Source organism: Palaemon carinicauda, chromosome 24 (genome assembly GCF_036898095.1).
Source record: "Palaemon carinicauda isolate YSFRI2023 chromosome 24, ASM3689809v2, whole genome shotgun sequence".
NCBI lineage: Eukaryota > Metazoa > Arthropoda > Malacostraca > Decapoda > Palaemonidae > Palaemon > Palaemon carinicauda.
In genome coordinates this window covers 34,440,410-34,450,984 of record NC_090748.1, presented here as the reverse complement: position 1 = coordinate 34,450,984, position 10,575 = coordinate 34,440,410, and the positions used below count along the sequence as shown (strand labels likewise).

Here is a 10,575-nt window from a genome sequence, read left to right as displayed (position 1 = left end):
TTTCGCTAACTCTGGCTCCTGAGGATAGTGCAAATAAGAATATCACCTTTTGGGTCAAGTCTTTCAGCAAGCAATCTTCATTGCTCAGGGTTGAGCTAAGTGAAGAACTTTATCCAAAGACCATGAAATGCGCTTTGGAGGAGCTGCCGGCCGAAGTTTAGCGCAGGCTTTAGGAATCTTGTTGAAGATTTCATTAGAGAAGTCAACCTGGAAGGCGTATAGTATTGGTCTGGCTAAGGCGGATTTACATGTAGTAATCGTATTAGCTGCTAAACCTTGTTCATGCAGATGGATGAACAAGGACAAGCAGATATCCGTAGATATCTCCTCAGGATTCTTCACCTTGACAAAGGCCACCCATTTCTTCCAGGAAGACCCATATTGTCTTCTTGTTGACTTTGACTTGTATTCTTCTGAGAAGTTAATACTCTCTCTAGAAGTCCCAAACCGTTTCTTGACCGCTAGGGCGAGAAAATCATGAGATGAAGGTTCTGAGTTTTCTCTGATGAAGCAGAGACAGTCAATTTCTGCACTTGCTGAGTCAGAACTGGTTCCGGCAACGGGATCAGCTTCATGCAAGTGCCATCTCTTCTTTTTGGCTAGACGAAGGATGGCCAATATCACTTGATTTATGTGAGGCGATCTCAAGCCTTGTCGATTTAGGCATCTCATTACTACTTCGCTGTCTAGAACCAAAAGGAAGTGGATTGAACAGCGAAGTTTCAGTTTTTTCAGAGATAGAAAAACTGCCATGGCTTCCAGAAAATTGATGTGGAAGGACTTAAAGAGGGGAGACCAGGTGCCTTGGACTTTCCGATGGTGAGAATGACCTCCCCACCCCTCCTTCGAGGCATCCGTATGAACGGTGACTGCTGGAGGAGATGGTTTCAAGGGTACCTTGTTTCTTAGGTTCTTGGAATCGATCTTTGTAGATCTCTTCGAGAGTTTGATGCGTATTTTCTCCAAACTCCTGATGTATCTTTTAATTGTGCTCTCAATACTGGATCTGTCACTGAGGCAAACTGGAGGGACCCCAACACTCTCTCCTGTTGCCTTCTTGATATTCTGTCTGATTGAAGGAATCTTTTGACAGATCCTGCTATCTCTTTCCTCTTCTTTGATGGAATGGAAAGGCAGTGTGACTAGGTCCCAGTGGACACCCAGCCATTGGAACTTTTGAGCTGGAGAAAGCCGATACTTTTTCAAGTTGATCTTGAATCCTAAGTCTTCCAAGAACTGGATCACTTCCTTTGAGGCTTGCATGCATTCTTCCTCGGATGCTGCCCACACCAGCCAATAGTCCAGGTAGGCTACCACCTGGATTCCTTTCAGGCGTAGTTGATGAATGACTGCATTGACAAGCTTTGCGAATACCCTTGGGGCTATGTTTAGGCTGAAGGGCATGGCTCTGAAAACGTACTTTCTTTTTTGTAGTTTGAACCCTAGGTAGGAGGAAACTTGACGGTTGATTGGAACATGCCAGTATGCATTCGTCATGTCTATAGAGACTGTTAATGCCTGTTTGGGCAAAAGGGTCCTTATGTGCTGAAGCGTCAACATTCTGATCTTGTGGTTCACTATTGTATTATTAGTTAAACACTAATAATTATTTTTAAGTATTTTAGTAATGTTCAAGTTTTGTGAAGTTTGCGCATGCTCACTGACGACAGTGTAAAATTGTGACGGTGGGCAGTGGTACTGTCGACTGTCGACGTGGCCAGTGACTGGCAGGTGGAGGTTGTGCACGTAACCAACTGTTCGTGCGTAGTTGCTGAGGAGTGCAGCTGTGCACTCATGCAAGCAAATGGTGTTGATATGTAGCTTGTGTTCTTTAAGGTATGCTATTGTTTGTGTAATGAGATTTGTAAATTATGGATATGTTTCGGTTGAATAGTCTTATCGGCATTTTGACATTGTTCCTCTACTATATTGTAGTAATGTTGTATTTTAGGATGTGTTAACGTAAGAGCTGATAGAAGAAATTAGCCGATATTTAATGCACGAGAAATCTGCTGGGTATCAGAGAGGAGGCATTGTTGTAAGTGACTTTTTGCAGTTAATTGTTACTTATCTTTTAACTTGTTGGTAACGGTGATTGAGTGATGACATTATTGTTATGATAATTATTTGTGAGAAATTATATATGTTTGTTCATATGGTGATAAGGATTAATGTTTCTGCTAAGGTGATACGTAAAAAAAAAAATGGGTATGTTATTCTGACTTTTATAATGTTACAGGTCGAAATTAAACGTTTTACGACAAGCTGAGTTTTTATCTGGTACCTGAGCATACATTTCGACAACATTCATCATGACAGATGAAGGGAAAAACGGCAGCTTCACGGGGGAAAATGATAGTGCTAGGATGTCACTGGAAGCACAGAAGAAGGCCAAACAGCGGAGGGGAACCGCAAAGGCAAAACTAACACGTAAGCTTTATAAGTTTCATGAGTATATGTTAGATCAAATGGCATTAGAAATTTTAGAAGAAAGATACGAGAGTGTTGTTAAGTCTTATGATGAAGTTGAACTAGCTAATGAACAGTATTGCAATTTATTAGATGAGAACTGTGATGCTCAATTGATAGAGGAGGCTAACGTTTATATCAAAGCATTAGAAGATAGAAAGTGTGCAGCTCATGTGATATTTGTGAAAGTTAAAGACGAAATGCAGGTGAAAAAAGTTTTAAAAGTAAAACCGATTGATGTGCCCAGGTTTCACGGAGATGTGAGAGATTATAGCAATTTCAAGAGAGATTTTTTTAGACTAATGCAATCAAATTATGGGAAAGATCCCTTTGTGCTAAGACAGTGTCTCTCAGGAGAGGCCTTGGATACAGTTCGTTGTGCAGATCATGACTTCGATAAAATGTTTGAGCGATTAGATGAAACTTTTGGGAACAGCAGAACCATTATTGATGTAGTAGTAGAGGACATAAGGTCAATTAAACCTATTTCCGATGGGGATAGTGAGAGTTTCATTAGGATGGTTGATAAGATTGAGCAATGCTATCTTTACTTAGACCAAATGAATTTGGCTTCAGAATTAAATACTGCTAACATGACTAGCCAGATAGAAAAACTATTACCACCTACTCAGAAGCGTGAATGGGTTAAGTTAGCAGAGTGTGTAGGTAATCGTGACCTATTCGGAAAGTTGTTGGAATACCTTTTGAGTGAAAAGAAATCATTGAAATATCTTAATGCTATTATTAGAAGCAATAATAATATTAAGGCTAAAGTGAATTATACCTGCACTTATGAAGATCAGCGTAGTACAAAGCAAGGAAGAGAGTCAGATGTAATGGAAAGGATAGCAGGACTTGAAAATGCTATTACAAATATCACTGACCTTTTCACTAAAATTACAGATGAAAATGCTGAACGGAACAGGAATAAGATCAGTGACAACACAAGGCTGCATAGGTGCTGGTATCATGGCTCAGATGGACATGATATCTTAGACTGTACAACTTTCCAGAACTTGAGTATCAATGACAGAATGGAGAGTGTAAAGAAGAAAGGTATTTGCTTCAATTGCCTTAAAGGTGTTCACATAGCAAGAAAATGTCTAAAGAAGTCCAGATGTAATACTGTAGATGTTAACAATGAATCTTGTGGGAAACTTCATCATACTATTATACATGAGGGATTCATAACAGGAAATTCCTTAGTAAGTCTGAAAAGAAACGGTGTTTTATTTATGGTTAACAAGATCAAGTGTGGTAATCAGGAGTTACAAACTTTATTTGACTCGGGAGCTGATATAACAATGATCAGAAATGATGTGGCTAAGGCATTGGGACTGAAAGGAAAATGTGTCAGATTAGCTGTGACTAAATTGGGCGACAAAACTGTGACATACAGTAGTAAAGAGTATGATCTGGTTTTAACCGACAAGGATGGGATTGATGTCAATGTTACTGCTTATGGAATCGATGACATTACATCTCAAGTCGGTAAGGTAGATTTATCAAAAGTGAAACATTTATTCAAGGGTGTTAATGTATGTGCATTAGATAGACCTTATGGGAAAATAGATCTCCTAATTGGTTCTGATTATTGCTCTTTAATTCCAACAGTTAAGGAAACTGTGGCTGAAAATTTACAGCTCAGGGAATCACAGCTTGGAATGTGTGTGTATGGCAGTCATCCCGACATTGTTACCTTATCAGTGTTTAGGAGTAATCCAGGCATTAGCATTAATCATGTTTCCAGTACAATATCCGACTATGATATATCTGTAGAACCCGTAATTGATATTACAGCACAGATAAATTATTTCTTCACCATTGAACACTTAGGAACTGATTGTAATCCCAGATGTGGTAGTTGTCGTTGTGGGAAATGTGCAACAGGCAATGGCAATTATAGTATAAAAGAGGAAAAGGAGCTGGCTCTTATTGAAAGTGGGTTGATGTATTACCCGGACAGAAAAGAATGGTCTGCTAAATTTCCATGGACTAAGGATCCCAAACTGTTGCAAAATAATGTATCTGTAGCTGTTGCTAGACTGAAAGGCACAGAGAAAAGATTGATGAAACTGGGTTCAGACTATGCTCAAGCTTATAATGACCAGATACTTGACATGACAAAGCGCAATGTAATTCGAAAGTTATCCGATGAAGAGGTTAAAAACTATGTTGGTCCTGTCACATACATTCAACATCATGAAGTGTTAAAACCAGGATCTATATCAACCCCATTGAGAATTGTTTTTGATTCATCGGCAAAGTATATGGGCCAGTCTCTAAATAGTTTTTGGGCAAAGGGCCCTAATATTTTGAACTCAATGTTTGGTATATTACTAAGATTTCGGGAAAAGGCTATAGGCATAGCCGGTGACATAAGCAAAATGTATAATTGCATTAAGCTTCCAGAATTAGAACAACATGTACATAGATTTGTTTGGAGAAATTTGCAAAGTAATCACAAACCTGATCACTATGTAATGACATGCATGGGTTTCGGGGATAGGCCCTCGGGAATTATTGCAATGTTAGCTCTCAGACATACTGCAGAATTGTCGGTAAAAGACTTCCCAGAAGCATCACGTGTGATAATGACTAATTCCTATGTAGATGACATAATCCATTCTGTTGAGAGTAAAGCTGAGGCATTTAGCCTAATTAGAGATATTGAAAATGTACTCTCTAAAGGCAGTTTTAAAATTAAACGATGGACCATTACTGGAGATAATGAGCATTCTGACTTTGAAGTGTCCCAGAATAGTAATGAAAGAATACTTGGCCTTAACTGGCAATGCAATAAGGATGTGTTTTATTTTAAAACTAAGTTAAATTTCTCTCCAAAATATAAGGGTGTAAGAACAGAACCAGTCTTAAACAAGTTGAATTTCGTTGAAAATATACCTTCAGTTTTAACAAAAAGGGTTGTCGTCAGTCAGATGTGTTCTGTTTACGACCCACTGGGGTTTTTGCTTCCATTCACACTAAAAGCAAAGATTTTGCTACGAGACACTGTGAAATGTGACTTTAAATTAGGATGGGACGATCCCTTGCCTTCCTATTTAAAAGAACAATGGGTGTCATATTTTTGTGAGTTATTTGGCACTGAAACTCTGTATTTTGAAAGGAATGTTAAGCCAACCTCAGCCAAAGGATTGCCTTTACTTGTTATTTTCAGTGATAGTTCAACAAATGCTTATGGTGCTGTTGCATATGCTAGGTGGGAGTTAGAGTCTGGTGCATTTGAGAGCAGGCTCATTGTGGCAAAGAGTAGGATAGCCCCTAGTAGACAGTTATCTATTCCAAGGCTTGAATTGTGTGGAGCTGTTATAGCGTGCAGGATGCGTAAAGCCATTGAAGATGAAATGACATATAAATTTAGTTCGGTAATGCACATAACAGATTCCTCCATTGTTAGAGCACAAATCCAAAAGGAATCTCATGGCTTTGGAACTTTCGTAGCCACTAGAATAGCAGAAGTTCAATCAAAAAGTGACCCAAATGAATGGTGGTGGATTGCTTCTGGATTAAACCCTGCTGATCTATTGACCAGACCCCAGGACCCTTTAAATGTTGCAGTTGTCTATTCATGGAAATATGGTCCAGAGTTCATGGTCCTTCCTTTAGAAGTGTGGCCTATCAGTCAATCGGTGAATTGTGAGTTACCTGAGAGAATTCATGTTAATCTTGCACAATACTCTGTTCATGAAGAAACCATAATTGATGCGTCGAAATTCAACAACTATAATATGTTAATTGCAGTCACTGCTAGGATATTTAACATTGTTAAGGTGAAATCTTTTAAGGGTGTTCTAAAGAAACTTAAACCTAGATCACTTAAGGAAGCTGAGAGGTTTTGGATTATGCAAGCACAAAAAAGTCTTCCTGAGAACTGGAAAAAATGTTTTCAAAGATTAGGACCATTTCAAGCTGAAGATGGTACAATTATGGTAGGAGAAAGAATGGAAAGATGGTTGAAACATAATTAGAACCAAGATAGCTTCATTCTATTACCTGGTAAGCATCCATTTACAGTCTTGTACATTAGTTATTTACACAGGTTGGATCATGCTGGAGTTGATGTTACACTATGTAAGCTTCAGTCTAAATTTTGGGTTCCTTCAGCACGTAAAATCATAAGATCGATAAAGAGAGGTTGTATTCTTTGCAGGAAACTGGATGCCAAAGTTGAAGGTCAAAGAATGGGTCAGATTTCTGATGAAAGAATGAGTCCTTGTCCAGCATTCTATCACACTGCTGTGGATATTTTTGGACATTTTCAAATCAAAGATAATGTAAAGAAAAGGACAACTGGTAAAGCTTATGGTGTTATATTCAATTGTATTGTTACATGTGCCGTGTATATTGATGTTGTAGATGGATATGATACTTATAGTTTTTTAAAGTGTTTCAGAAGATTTACAGCGGTTCATGGCTATCCTGATACTGTACACTCTGACTTAGGCTCACAATTGGTATCAGCAAGTAAAGAACTTAAGAGTGATAACAACTGGAACATACACGAGATCACTGAATTTGGAGCAAAGGAAGGCTTGAAATGGAAATTTAATCGGTCTGCTGATGCTGCATGGCAGAATGGGGTAAGTGAGGCCTTAATTAAGTCTGTAAAAAGGTCTCTGTCAATGCTCATAGGAACTACCTTCTTGACATTTAGTGATTTGCAGACAACATTTTTTGAAATAGCAAACTTAATGAATGAAAGGCCTATTGGAATAAAACCTGGTATGGATGTAGAATTAGGAACATATTTGTGTCCGAACGATTTACTTTTGGGTAGAGCAAGTAATAAAGTACCATCTGGTTCATGGTCTACATCAGGTGACACCAAGAAAAGGTTGAACTTTATACAAAATGTTGTCGACACCTTTTGGCGTAAGTGGCAGAGAGATTATTTCCCTACACTCATTGTAAGGCAAAAATGGCACACAGATAAAAGAAATGTACAACCTGGTGATATTGTTCTGATTAAAGACACAAATGTTGTGCGAGGAAAATGGAAAATGGGGCAGGTTGTAGATACAGAAACAGGCAGAGACAATAAGGTGAGAGATGTAAGCATTAGATACAAAATACAAAGACCAGGAAAATATAAGGGACAAAGTGACACAGTTATCAAGAGATCGGTTCACAAGTTGGTGGTATTGCTACCCGTTGAAGAACAATAAAGGAGGCGGGAGTGTATTATTAGTTAAACACTAATAATTATTTTTAAGTATTTTAGTAATGTTCAAGTTTTGTGAAGTTTGCGCATGCTCACTGACGACAGTGTAAAATTGTGACGGTGGGCAGTGGTACTGTCGACTGTCGACGTGGCCAGTGACTGGCAGGTGGAGGTTGTGCACGTAACCAACTGTTCGTGCGAAGTTGCTGAGGAGTGCAGCTGTGCACTCATGCAAGCAAATGGTGTTGATATGTAGCTTGTGTTCTTTAGGGTATGCTATTGTTTGTGTAATGCGATTTGTAAATTATGGATATGTTTCGGTTGAATAGTCTTATCGGCATTTTGACATTGTTCCTCTACTATATTGTAGTAATGTTGTATTTTAGGATGTGTTAACGTAAGAGCTGATAGAAGAAATTAGCCGATATTTAATGCACGAGAAATCTGCTGGGTATCAGAGAGGAGGCATTGTTGTAAGTGACTTTTTGCAGTTAATTGTTACTTATCTTTTAACTTGTTGGTAACGGTGATTGTGTGATGACATTATTGTTATGATAATTATTTGTGAGAAATTATATATGTTTGTTCATATGGTGATAAGGATTAATGTTTCTGCTAAGGTGATACGTAAAAAAAAAAAAAAAAAATGGGTATGTTTTTCTGACTTTTATAGTGTTACAGGTCGAAATTAAACGTTTTACGACAAGCTGAGTTTTTATCTGGTACCTGAGCATACAACTATGAACTTGTTGAGTGGTGATAAGTCCAGAATGACTCTGAGCTTTTCCGAATCCTTCTTCGGAACACAGAATAGCCTTCCTTGAAATCTAATGGACTTTGCCTTCCATATAACTCTTTTGTTCAAGAGTTCCTGAACATATTCTTCCAGTATGGGGGTTGAGTGTTGGAAGAATTGAAGGAAGTTTGGTGGAGTTGAGCTCCAACTTCACCCTACTCCTTTCTTGATTAGGCTGTGGGCCCAGGGATTGAAGGTCCAACAATCCCAGAAGTGGAGAAGTCTCCCTCCTATAGGCAGCATCTCACTTGGAGTGCTGGTTGGAGGACTTGCCTCCTCGGCCACATCCACCTTTGTTGCCCCTACCTCTGAAGGAGCGTTTAGAGGATCCTTGAAAGGAACCACGAGACTTTGGCTTAAAGGTAGTTGATTGCCTTTCAAATACTAGGGTATACATAGGTGACTGGGTCGCCAGCGTTTAGGGCACCAGTTGAAAGGTGGTGGTTGGTTATGCCACCGTCTATGGCATCGTGGCCATGGGAAGCTGTTGCTGTTGCCTTGGCCAAGAGGGGACTCTTGGTCGTTTTGACTTGTTCTTCGGCTGGGGACCCTCATCAGCGGAAGATTTCCCTTTAGGGGACAAGCCCCATTTGGAGAGGAGATTCCTATTCTCCGAAGCGGCTTTATCTACGACCTCTTTGACCACTTCACTTGGGAAGAGGTCTTTTCCCCAGATATTGGAAGCTATCAGCTTCCTTAGTTCGTGCTTTCACTGTAGCAGAAGCGAACACAAACTCACTACAAGCCCTTCTGGCTTTAATAAAATTGAACAAATCCTTGGTGACTGTTGCCAAATGAGATTTGGCAAACACCATGTACATATCTGGGGTGTCTGGGATGCTTGCCATAGTCTCTAAGCCAGTCTGCAGAGACATGGAAGCAGCGAAACGTTCCTTAGTCTCCTGTTCCCTGCGCAGGAGAGACTCTGACAGCTTCGGGAGATCTTCGTTGAACTGCAGTCCAGCGATATCTGCCTCTAGCTTCCCAACTGTGAAGGTGTTATGGACATCCTTCCAATCCTTATCATCTAAAGGGAAGGCGCGGGAAAATGGTCTACACTCTTCAAGTGTAGGGCAAGGTTTCCCTACCTCAACTGCCTTTAAGGCGGCCTTAAACCCTTTGTCCATAAAGGGGAATAGAGGGTGGATGCTTTTTGCCGAGAGCCGGCACCTTGGAACTAGTAAAGGCCCTCTCTTTCAAGGTGGTTGTATATAAGGCCTATGCCTTAGATAGTTCAAGGACAGTCGTCTCCTTCGGCTCTGTTTCCTCCGTGGATGCTGGTTCCGTCCTCAGACGGACATAGCAATCTGGATAGGCCCCTTTACTAGGCCAAAATTCGATTTCCTCTACTGGAACTGTTCCCAGTTTCTCTGAGAGGAAGATCTTCCCCCCCAACATAGGCATATGCTCTGCGTACCTCCATGAGTTAACGTCAGAGAAGGCGGGGAGGTCCTTAATGTTTAACTTCTTCGGGGCTAAACGTGACGCAACTAGCCGATGAATCTCCGTCCGGAAAGATACTTCTTTCTCTGACGATTTCTTCTGAATGTCCTGCACCATGGACAATAGCGAGTGTAGCGTACTTGTAATGGAATCCAACTGGGGTGCGGTGGAAGAAGTCGAAGGCGTCGGTTCAGTCACCGCTGCAGATGATACCGAAATCGTTTTGGTTATCTCGACTCCAGTCTCAGGAGGTATCTCATCCTCCTGCTCCAGTTCATCTACTAGGAGATTGTTCTGAGTCTCCTCCGAGACAACAGACACGTTGTCCTCTAATTGGATGCTCTGAAAGGCATCTGAAAAGTCAGGTTCTACTGGAATCTGAACTAAGGGGATCTCAGGTTGAGCCTGGGGAACAATTGCATCCGCAGATGCATTAGGGAAGAGACAATCCCTCATCCTCTCATTAGGAAGGTATGGGCCAGAGGTGTTCTTCTGAAAACCCCTGACCCTTTTTCTCAGCGTGTCCCTTGCTGCATCCCTAGACTCAGTAGACTTTTGATCATCAAAAGCCTCTTTAATCAGTTTGCCACAAATGGTACATACCTGTGGGTCACAGTACTTGAGAGCCCCTTTGGTGACTGCGCAGCGAGCGTGGGCCCTGCACATGCCATGTCCGTAGAAGCTC

General features: G+C 40.5%; 1 long non-coding RNA gene across 1 annotated transcript; it reads left to right on the top strand.

The window, feature by feature from the left end:
• Nucleotides 1–1,593: 1,593 nt before the first annotated feature.
• LOC137617837 (uncharacterized) lies at nucleotides 1,594–7,015 on the top strand. Its single transcript, XR_011039679.1, has 3 exons — nucleotides 1,594–2,038; nucleotides 2,240–2,430; nucleotides 6,876–7,015. It is a non-coding gene; the product is annotated as an uncharacterized lncRNA (long non-coding RNA).
• Nucleotides 7,016–10,575: the final 3,560 nt, after the last annotated feature.